Source organism: Manduca sexta, chromosome 28, assembly GCF_014839805.1.
Source record: "Manduca sexta isolate Smith_Timp_Sample1 chromosome 28, JHU_Msex_v1.0, whole genome shotgun sequence".
In the NCBI taxonomy this organism is placed as follows: domain Eukaryota; kingdom Metazoa; phylum Arthropoda; class Insecta; order Lepidoptera; family Sphingidae; genus Manduca; species Manduca sexta.
Window position 1 is genome coordinate 4,268,695 of NC_051142.1, and position 12,660 is coordinate 4,281,354.

At 31.9% G+C, this 12,660-nt stretch overlaps 1 long non-coding RNA gene across 1 annotated transcript in view; it reads left to right on the forward strand.

Moving 5' to 3' along the window:
• The first annotated feature begins 6,209 nt into the window (after positions 1–6,209).
• LOC119190942 overlaps positions 6,210–12,660 on the forward strand; it is a 74,924-nt gene continuing 68,473 nt past the window's right edge. The window contains exons 1-2 of the long non-coding RNA XR_005113302.1: positions 6,210–6,436; positions 9,491–9,614. This is a non-coding gene — a long non-coding RNA (uncharacterized LOC119190942). The remainder of the gene's footprint in view (positions 6,437–9,490; positions 9,615–12,660) is intronic.

Here is a 12,660-nt window from a genome sequence, read left to right on the forward strand (position 1 = left end):
TGTCATTGTCTTTATTAAAAAACGTCCTAAATGTTACAAACTTTTATGCAAGTATTTTACTCTACCATCATCAAGAACTGTAAAACGAGTACTAAGCCAAATTAATATAATCGCAGGAATAAATCCTATAATTTTCCACTGTTGGAAATAAAGGAAAAAGATTGTTTTTGCTCTGGTCTTTTTGTCTGTGTCATATGATCCATACAAAGATACAAGAGTTTGCTTCACATTAAAAATGCTCTTTTTCTAACTACGCTTTGGTTTTTATAATAAAAGGCATAAAAAAATATTTTAATCAGCCAATAGCATATTATTTCACAAATGGACTTAATAAGATAGAGCTAAAAATATTAATACGAACTGTCTTGGAAGATGCCATTGATGCTGGGCTTAACGTAATCAACACAACATGCGACCAGGCACCCGTTAATGTCGGTCCCATAACAGAGTTGGTTAAAGAAAGATGTAACTAAAGCTGTATATTTACGGAAAGGAAAAGACTGGTAACATGACATAATACGCGTTAAAGGACAAATAACAACCCCGTTTATGAGCTGTTGCGGCTGAACATTTAACGGCAAGAGCAGAATTCCAGCAGAATGTCGTCAGTTAGTAGATTTCACACTTTTACTTAACAATTTATTTAATTCATTGAACGGGTGTAGCGATTTTTATTTATTGTAAACTATTATTTATTAGTTTATTATTATTTATACAGATATTTTTTTATCTTTCACGTTCATATTTAAATGGTAAAGGTTCTGCCCTTGATGTCCCATCTTAAAAATAGAATATGTATCTACAAAAATGATTAGCAGTCTCATAAGATTTTTACTGATATATCCTTCATGGACAACACCTTCAGCGTAAAATTAACATTTCAAAATGTTAACGTGCCTTAAACAAAAATACCATTTCTTAATTTTTCTACTCTGAGTACGATTATGTATTTTTCATATTTTTTGAATACTTAATTTCAAAGAAACAAAAAAATAAAAATCCGAGAAATTCTTGATGACGTCACACATACAGTTGAATAAAGTTGTTCCTTGGTCCACCTTTTCTTTTTTATTAAAAAAACTAAGACATCGTCATTTATCAATGTCAAAAGATAATATTATTATGCCGGCGCCACAGATAACAAAAATATTTGAACTCATGTGTGGCACGGGAATTTTCGTATTTGTGCAAAGTTTGTTTAAATGTTTACGTATTATCTTGTCATTCGGTATCGATTTTACGACCACACATCAAGCGTTCAAAGTTATCGAGTTGCTTGAATGAGAACTGATTATATATGGAAACCTAAAAGTAAAAGCCATAAAAATTTTAATTTGGTCAGTGTCTGTAATAGAATACAAATACGCAAATACCCGTGCCAAACATGAGTTCAAACAAGTGTTCTAATATTTGTCTGTGTGTGGCACCGGCAAAGACGTTTTATAGCATCATGACTGTACATATAATTACAAATTGGCTCGATGAAGGAATACATACTTATCTGCTTTTAGTTATACAGGTGTCAAATTAACGAAGGACCAGCTATACCAGGTTGATAGAGGATTAATTTATATATATATATACAGATATTTTTTTATCTTTCACGTTCGTATTTAAATGGTAAAAGGTGCTGCCCTTGCTGTCCCATCTTAAAAATAGAATATGTATCTACAAAAATGATTAGCAGTCTCATAAGATTGATTTCTTGTGACTACAGTGTTTACGATCCCTTACTAAAAGATCCTTTAAAATTACCATAAGGGCAAACGACTTTGATTTGAGTTTAAAATAGATAAATTATCAAGTCCAAGTGTGATTCTTTTACTGATGTATCCTTCATGGACAACAGCTTCAGCGTAAAATTAACATTTCAAAATGTTAACGTGCCTTAAACAAAAATACCATTTCTTAATTTTTCTACTCTGGAGTACGATTATGTATTTTTATATATATATATATATAACCCTTCTGTGTCGCCTAATAATATTGCATCGTTCAGAAAATATTCAATCGTTCCTGCGTCGACCTGCTTGCTTTAGTTGATGTTTTGTTAATGTAACCGGTACGTACATTTCTGCAGCAATTCGCATTACTTCCTTTATATTTTATGTAACAATTATCATTTTGTATACGACTTATTTATGATTTCGTTATTTGATCATAATGCTCATTTTGTGTTTATTGTATGTTGTAATTTAACCACCACGTAACCCATAATTAATAGTTAAGTGATGGCAATTTAAAGATAATATCATGTACACAAGTGCGAAATTATTTTGCTTTTATCGCGTAAATTGTTCGAATCTCTCCTTTTTTTTTAGTACATACTCTATTTAGATCATATACCCACTGTTATGGTATATATCTAATATGTATTGGCAATTTGTATCGCATTCGCATTTCGCTGTTGATTACTACCTGGTTTCATAGACCTGTTTTAAATCAGTTCTTATTATAATTATTTAATCTTTCTTATTTAACAAATTGTTAAATTAATCTGTTTGATATCTACATAAAATATTTTTATATTATTATCATAAGTAAAACAACCTTCGCATGACGAAGAAAGTATATTTTAATGAATGCTAATCTTTATAGTTCCTTTTTCTATGGATAGGTATAATGATCATTGTAAACTTGATGTTAATTTCTTTTCCAGTGAACATTTTCAATTTTTAAAAGTAGCGTGACTTATTTGTGAAATAATTTTGTTTGGCTTAGAATAAGTTTGTTCTTGTTAATATTAGTTTCACTTGTTTGTGTAGAAAGATAATGCTAGAATCCGAATTTCCTTTTGATGAAGACAAAGATAAATAATATGGCTATCTTGTATGTTTCAGAGTTAATTGCTGTTCTAGATTTGTAAATTTTTATGTATTTCTATATTGAATCGTATATTATTAGGCAATTTTTATAAAAAATAATAAATTCTCTTTTATTTGAACATTGATACTTGATATTTATTTGATGATACATTAAAATGATTATCGAAATACAAAAGAATTCATATATTTTTATAAAGTTAAATCAATTGTTATAAAAATATAGTTTGACAATTGAGAATGTTTTAGCATATTATAAATATCAATGTTAATTATTATTCGTCACAGTATGTATTTTTAGACATAAAATAATTTTAAGTATATTTTATTATTTAGTATTTCGGAATTTTACAGTGTATTACAGTTTATTTTAAAGTAGTATCGTTTACTTTTCCATTGAATATAATTAATAACTAAGATCAAATTATCAGCGCTTACATAGCTTAATAGAGGTGTAATACTTTGTAAATCTAATATTGAATGTGAATATCATTAGTACTTACTATAAGCATTTTGTACACAAAATGTTATAGCAAAAAAATAAAATAAAAATAATATTTTCAATATGATGTTTGTCTGATTAACGATCTTATTCTTAGATCTTATTACTATCGAATTATTATGTATTGATAATGATAGAAGTACACTGTAAATAAGATGTCAGAAATATTATACTACGACGGCATAGCAAATGCAGATCTGCTTCTATGTATTTTAATACTTGGATTGCCGTCTTCTGCACTTTTAAAACCGTTTGCAAAATAATAAAACACAATAAACCTGAATCGTGAAACGCAACGAAAATCGCGAACGCCCTCTACCTCACAAGTATGAAGCAGCCGTAATGTCGATTGGCACAAAAACCCAACGAGTAGGCTCTCTATTTCCATATATATTATAATTCTCTTTGGTTTCGTCGGTAAGATCGTATAAACAGACCCTTTCCAAGGCACCGCACGAGGCCCCTGTAAACGCGAAACCCCTGGCGGTTCCACCGATAATATTAGGTACACCTAAAACATGACATAGTTGATATAGTTCGCGTTCTGCACACGAGATATATGAAAAATATTAATACAAAAGCGGCAATAGCCTATTTGGTTGTGGAACGGACTACCGAGACGGATGGCCACAGATTCAAATCCCAAGGGCACACACCTCTGACTTATCTAAAAAAAAGATGTGTGTATTTGTCAATTTATCGCTTGCTTTAACGGTTAAGGAAAACATCGTGAGGAAACCTGCATACCTGAGAAGTTCTTTATAGGAATTTCGAAGGTGTGTGAAGTGTATCAATCCGCACTAGGCCAGCGTGGTGGACTAAGGCCTAATTCCTCTCAGTAGTAGAGGAGGCCCGTGCCCAACAGTGAGACAGTAAGTATATAATACAGGGCTGATGATGATGATGACATAAATTAGCTTGGATTTTGGTTTAATCTATACATCTGCCTAACAATCGCGAGTTTTATGCGAGTTCCAGACTGCAAATCACCAGTCGCCATATTTGCACCTGGGTACCTGGTTACCAAGCTACACCACCGCATCGACGTTCTCGGCGTATGTGAATAATATTATCACCTAAGTGTACATACAGATCATGAGCGCAGTTCCTGTTCATCTCATCATTCGTTGCAATAAATCATAATAAGACAGGACCAACGGTTTCTTTCATCGGTTCTATCTAACGAATAAGGATTTCTGTGTAATAGATTTATTTATAACCCTATTACGTTATTTGTTTAACTTTCTATCTTTGGTATAGTTGTACTCTGCGCGCGGTAAGAGAGCGCTCTGATGCCCCAGGCACAAATTCTGGGTAAGGCAAACGGATATAGCATTTTCTCTGCTTAGATTCAACGGTGGGGCGATTAGATCGCCTTCTACGACATCATGGGATGGAACACACATGGCTAAAAGTGGGGGTCCTGGTTGCACCGCTACCTACCCCTAATAAGGACAAAGGGGTGAAGTGTGCACGAGCCTCCTCTACTACTGAGAGGGATTAGGCCTTAGTCCACCACGCTGGCCTAGTACGAATTGATAGACTTCACACACCCTTGAAAAATCCTATAGAGATTTTTTCAGGTATGCAAGTTCCCTCACGAGGAGTGTGCTCTTGGGATTTGAACCTGCGGACATTCGTTTCGGCAGTTTGTTCCACAATCAGCTAGGCTGTCGCCGCTTAAATCCGCTGGACTAATCTGAAAAAAAAAAAATATATTCAAATCGCTCCAGCCGTGTTAGGGTCCATAGAGAACAATAAAGGTGTGTACCTACACACCTTTATTTTTATATAAACAAGTGGTCGTCCAAACCGTCGAATTAAATATATTTGATTGATACGTGTATTATATAAAATTTAATTATGCTAAATCTTATACTCCTCCGTGTCCCTACACGGAGGAGTATAATGTGATTAAAAAGGGTACAAAGTATTTTCTTCACCTATTAAGTAATATATAAATTGTTTCTGTTTTTTCAAATAACAATAAGATTTTAAATGGGGGCCCACGGATAACTATGCATTATTTTTTAAAACATTTGGATATTTAAAAGTAAGTAAATCTTGAAGAGATGTAAAGATTTTAATTTTGACACATAGGTAGACTATATTCTGGATCAAAATATAGGTTAGGTAGTTATATTCCGGAACAGAACACAGTAGGAGTTCCATTCTGCCAAAGGTCTTTGATGAAGCTGCTAATTATACTTAGTATTTAATAAGTATAAATATTTCTATCTTTGTTGTGTTGTATGTCTGTAGATATATTTGGAGTATGATGTTAAGGTAGACACTCTCCCCGGAAAGTTATTGGAATTTATCATCTTTGTGCGATTTATTTTTCTCTGGTCTCGGCCTTTTCTGCAAGTTAAGTATGGTAAAATTATTTTTGTTTCTAAAATTTTACGATCTAGAATATTATATAATTACAAAATTCGTGAAACGAATAAAAAAAAAATACATTCGCACATAAAATAACATCGCTTTTGACATTCAACTATTTTGGCACTATTGAAAAAACATAATTATGATGTACCTTATAACCACATATTTTCCGAGTTGAGTCAAAATCAATGAATCCGCAGCATTATACTGAACATCCTTAGAATAATTATTTCATCTAAAGACCGTGGCTACAGTTTGCCACGTTGCTTGTTTAACTACTCGCATCAATGGAGCAAGGTATAAACATAGAATGACATCTCTATGAATGAATAACTGCACGTAGTCCGTCACCTTGAAAGACTTTCATTCTGAAAGTGTGATACTACTGGAATGTCAATATCCAGGCATGAAGCGGCTTACATAAGCAGAGATCGGTGGTGTGACCAAGCGGCAAGCGTACAGGCGGCTACGGTCACTATCCAGTCGCGCTTCGTGTAGCTTCGGGTGCGAACGTTTCTTCCACAACGCACTCCCTGTACTTCGGTCATAACAAACAATATTAAAAATATTATAAAGTATAACCAAAGTGATAACATACAGAATAACATTTTTTCCGAAGGGCAAACTTGTCGTGCCTTATTTGAAAGTTTTGAATATTGCATGAGGCGCGAAAGCTCTGTGGAAAGCGTTTCGTAAACTTTGTGTTTTCTTATGGAAGACGGCGGCGGTAATGCATTCATTTATTATAAAAAATATGCTTTGAATAAAAAAAAATATATAAATTCCACACGATTTAAACTATGTAGTAACGTTGTTGTATGTTTGAAAAGTTTATTTTTTATTTTGTTTATTATGTTAAACATTTTAATTTGTAGCATTTAGTAAAAGGCGTTGCTTAATTAACTTTCCGTCTCAGGGAACCGCGGCTCAGGTGCGGATTTCTGTTTAGACACATGGATAATTAAGTTCTCTTATTTAGGTATCCTAATTTCATTATTTAAATGTTAAATATATTTTGTTTGTAATGGTACATTACACGTACTTAATAGTAAAACAAAATAAATTATAATTGTTTTAACATGGCCAGATGATAAAGCACAGTGCAAAAAACCGTAGTAAAGCGTAAAAAAATATATTTAAATTCTATCAGATAACATAACAGTATCAATATACTTATAATACATAATATATCATATTCTAGCGCCCGTAACTATAGTCACAATTTGAATTTTCATTTCGGAGGGTTTGGTCTTGGAATTGGTAATCTAATTTCCTTGTAACTGTCTCAGGTGGGTTGGGATCTCGTAAATCCTTTATTGAAGAATACATAAACGTATCCGCAGTATCGAAGGTTTCCATATTCGGATATGGACAGCCATATTTCCTTTTTATTTTACAACCTGAATAACAAAGGGAGACGGTTATATGACATTCTGAATATGTTATTACTTATTGGGTTATAACTTGGTATTTACGTAGAGTCAAAAAGGAACATGGAGGTCGAATAATTTTTAAAGATTCATATTCATTTTATATACGATTAAGTTTACATTCGTTTTTAATAATAAATATTTTATTTTCACACAGGAATTATATTTGAAAATAACATTAAGTATGTATTTCAATTTATAACTATAATTCATAGATTTCTCACTTAAAGAGCTAGTTACTTAGTATTCATTTATTCCCCAGTTTTCTTATTCAAGTATAACACGTGCAAAACTTTATACCAGTTGACTGAGAAGTGGCGCGGTGCAGACACTGGATTATAAGTTATAAATATTTATTCTACTTCGTTCGGTGTTCAAATACCTAGTACATATTGTGATTATTATTATTCAAAAATATATAACTATTCACATTTACCGGGATTTTCGAAATTAGGTATTAATTTCCGGTCGCACCTCGCTCGATTGCTGACACATCTAGCTTCGTCATACCAGCCTGATGCTGTTTAAGATATAAATTGTTGTTTAAAGTCTTAAGCAAACCCTCTGTCTCAATTCCTCAACTCTGCGTTATCACATTTCATACGGTTCGCTGAAACTTAACGGTAATATCTTGTATCAGACATCTTCGAACCCAGAATATTAGCTGTGAATTAGAATTAACTACTATTAGAACTATCCAATGTAGTGGAAATTATATTTTAGCTATGCTATTTTAAGTTGAGTGTTACGATTTCTGCTTTATTATTTTTGGCAAACTATTTTTAAATTACCTTCGCAGAATACATGTAAAAGAGATCTAAAAAAATTAATTCAATGAACGCGGTTTGGTCCGCTAAAGAAAAGGGTTTATCTCGATCGGATTTATTTATAAACGACAGCTAACTAGGTAAAAATATAAGTAATAATAAATTGATAAAATAAATGTCTATTGCTGCTATAAAATGTTTAAATCCCATTTCCAACGCATAAAACAATTCCAATTCCGACGTCAGAATTGGCATAATCTTTTGAGCAAGCGAATCTCACGATTAAGCACCTGAGCACATGTTTCAAACGCGTATTCTATTTAAATATACCATGTAGGATTGCCATAAAACATTATTATAAATTGTGTAACACTTTTTGCCCTAATGTTATATTTTTGATGAGTCATTCTTTTTAAATTGCCCTAAGGAAGGTTAAGTAAATGTAGAAATTATATTAATGCGTTCACTAAACTGTTATAAGACAATTTCAAACGTTTTTCAACATTTTCAACTTTAACACAATTTTAGCTAACATTAGTCAGATGACATTTATGATAAAATGCCGATGTATTTTAAGTTAAAGCAGTCAAAAACAAAAGGGCATTTTGGGCGTATAATTTCATTCGATTTCATAATCAGATTGTTCAGTCAAATAGTGCATTCATGAAATTAGGACGGATGCCTATTCAATGCCCATGATAGGAAATATCGTATTAGGTTATTTTGTATACATTTGGCCTTTCTTTGACGGGACGAGTGGATTTCTAGTGAAACTATTGATATTAACTGATAAAATCAATTGATAAAGTTTTCGTATTGATGTCACTGATGACATAAATCAATAAAAGCTAATAGAGGCTTATACACTTCACACTACCTACCGTTGATAGTAGTTGTAATATTTAATTTATAAAACAAATCTTTGGCAGTCTGGATATGAACCAATTATGTCAAACAAATAAAATGTTTAACAAAAGGAAAATTTAATTGCGGTGAATAAAGCTGATATTGCCGGAAACCATCATTGTTAGAATAATCCGTTGGATTTTTAATATTTTAATAAGGTCGCTGTGTGCTGCATTTCTTATTTAAGTTATACAGTGTAGAGCGCTTTCAGTCTTGATAGTTTCTTGGACTTAAATGCCCTACATATACATTTTAAGAAGTTATTAGAGTCGGAACTACGCTTATTCTATTGATTCACTAGATGTTAGTAACTCTTAATTTGCTTTTAAACGATGACCTAACCTTTAGAACAGGTACTTTCGCAACGAAGTCTACTTATCTTTCTTGTCCGTTTTTCTCTGGCGGAAACTGCCAGCCGAACTGTAGAGTAAAAATATAATTTGGATACTATTTACCGTTTTATGAATTCAAATAAATTATTTTATTTGGTTTCATATAATATATATAGAACCATATTCAAAAGAGTAATACTGAATAAGATCTAAATAATAACATCTATAGATAATTTCGAATATCGTTAAAAATCGATTTATCATATAATAATTTAATATTATTACTGTTTATTATCACTGCGGTTATGTAAAAAAAGATTTCATTTAGAAGTTAATAATTGTGTAGTGCAACAAAAGTGTGTCCAGTTGAAGTGAACAATTGACGAAATGTAATGAGTTAATGTTATCGATTGAAATGGATAGGCGAGTAGACGACAGTAGATTCCGAGCAACGGCGCCACAAGAACCAGGTACGTAATTATACTTAATAAAGAAAGTACTCAGGGACTCACAAAAATCATGAATAGATAACAAAAGACTGATATATGAACAGGGTCCAATTCTAGATGTGTTCGAGGCAAAAGTCTGCAATGAAGTTCTTTCGAATGAAGACCAGCTTAATTCGCATAAGCATACTTGTTAATCTTCATATTGGATGTTATTTAATAATTTAAATGTATTAAAAATAATTAAGTAAAGCAAATGCTCTATAAATATAGGGGAGAAGGAGGCAGCTTAGAACAGGTCCATGTTAGGATAAAGGATATAATTCCAAAACTATTGTTAAATGCTAAGCACGAATTTATAATATATTTTTAAAATGGCATTACTAAACCTCACTACTGACAAATATTATCTAGGGAAAATTTAAGTGTCTAATTAAATAATATTCAGTTTTTCTATATAATTACTCACTCGCTATAATGTTGTTATAGCTTATAAATGTTAATAATTTCCTAAATTGGTCTTTCGATCAACAGTCTTAAACTATTATATTACTATTATTACTTATCAGTAATGTCCTAAGATAGCTCCGAAGAGGACAGATTAGTACAAAATCATAAAACAAATCTGCTCGTTAATTATATTATATTTCATGTTTGTTTCTTGAACATAATGTAATAATATTAATAATACCCTAGCCTTCTTTATACTAATGTACAACGTATGAGAAAACTGAAAAAATAACTACATATTTGAAAGAAATGTCCAACTCACCCTTATATTAAAGTTATTTTAGGTACAAATGCAATCAAACATGAATTTATTAATTTATTAAGTACTGAACCAAATTTTTGTTTTTTCATGGTTTAAAACGTCAATGCAAATCAGTATATTTAAAAAAATATTAAAATGTTCCAGAAGACCACAAAAAACAATTTCTTCTAAGATGAATGCTGGCGACACTAATGACTTCAGGATTATTTTAACCGTTAATGTGTGGGGATGAGGTTTAAATATTTTAACAAATCGATTACCATAATTGAACAGCGAGCGCTCTGCTGAAGTAATTTAATGTGTATGTATGTTGGATTTCTACATCTGAAACTAAGCTCGCATTATATGAGGGAATTTGCACGCGTTGTAAAGAATTTTACAAACTACATGAGCTAGACGAGAGTTTGATTAAAAAGACTTGGAGATCTATAAGTATTCAATTGTGAACTTAAGTATTATAATAATAAAGAACTCTACACAATCCATTTCTATGTGTTCCCATTACAGTAAATGTGACAATCTACGTAATCTGGAAAGTTACTCATGACTGGTAATGAGCTCTAGCTTTGTGTTCATAACATTTTGTTTAAAGATTTCCAACAAAAAAGAGATAACTTCAGTGTTCCATACATTTTTTATTAAATAAATTCCAATGTACCTATAAAATTATTTTGTAAAGTTTCCTATGCTGGTATAATGTGGGTGTAATGACCACAATTGTATTGATTATCATAATATATTTATAAATCAGCAAACCCTCTAGGCTATAGTTTTACTATATTACCTATATTATCCAGTTTTATTACTAAACTAGCTTTTGTACGTGGCTCGGGTAAAGACATTTTTTCCGGGCTAACCATCTTCCCGGGATAAAAAGTAACCTATGAGTACTCAAGAGTATTGTAGCTTCTTACTAGTGAAATATTTTTAAAATCGGTTCAGTTTTTTCAGAGATTGGTCTTTACAAACCTAAAAATAAACTCACGAACGTTTCCTCTTTATAATATCAGTATAGATAATACTATTTGTTATTCTTATAAAGTTACATAACATTCGCCACCGCAGAGCCGATATTCGATAGCTTTGACAATATCATATCCTTGTGTGGAGTGCTGTACATATTGATGCTACATATAGAATAGAAACCACCGGGACTTGACATACATCTGATCTTCCGTCATACCGTCAAACTATAATATGCGTGTGGGTTTTAAGGTTTTGTTACATATTTCTATTATCTATTGATATTTTCCTTTCTCCAATTTATTTCACGCTATATCTTCAATATATTTTAAATACAGAACACAGATATATAGTTCATATGTACTGTCGTTTTAAGATTGATAGAAGTCTTTTACCCTTACGTTCGCATTGTGAAATGATTAGCACAAAACCTTAGGTTACCCGTACAACCTAGTGGAGTCCGTTTCTGATTTTACCCACGTCCTACAAATAACCTGCTAAATTAGTAAATTTTTATATTTAGTTTTTATTAGAGTTATTTGCGTTATTAGTTCGTCAGTGCGTGGCGAAAAAAACTCATTTACCAGTAAAAACAGAAAGCGGACTACATTAGTGTAAATGCCTTCTACAATTTACATAACTTAATTTCGTTAGGACTTATTTATCAACACATTTAATCTAACAGAAAGATTGTTTATTCTCAGTGCCATGTTTTAAGGCCTTGTCGTTTATTCAGGGGCTTATTAAAATTCATAGACCAGTGTCCCATCAAAGGTTTGGATGGGACACTGGTCAGTCATTGAGTGAATGGGGGAGGCAGGATTTTTCTTTTTATATACACTCACAATATAATACTATATATTGATACATTTCCTACGACCACCATTGATGATTTAAGGAAGAGATTATATCTTAAAATCCTATAAGCTTCGCATAAGTCCAGAAACACACCCAGACATCTTTTATTAAAAACAGACTAATTGATTCCAAAAGTAGCAAACAATAATTGATTCGATCGAGAAAATTATAATTTGTCCAAATATTTAAGTTGGCGCAGTAATTGAACACGCACTTCAGACATCAAGTTCCTTGTTTATATTGCTGGAAAATTTACATAGTTGACTTCGTAACGTGAAGAATTATATTTAGGCCTAGCAGCAATTACGCGGTGGGAACAAAGGGCTCATTACAGTGTTCTTGTTTTATATTATGTTTGGAGTTGCTGGGAAATGGGAACCCAAGACGTCACGGATTACGAGCCTCCACTTCTTCATATGTTCGTTTTTGCCTATAATATTGAATCGTTATGCAGAATTTAAAGGGATCAACCAGGTA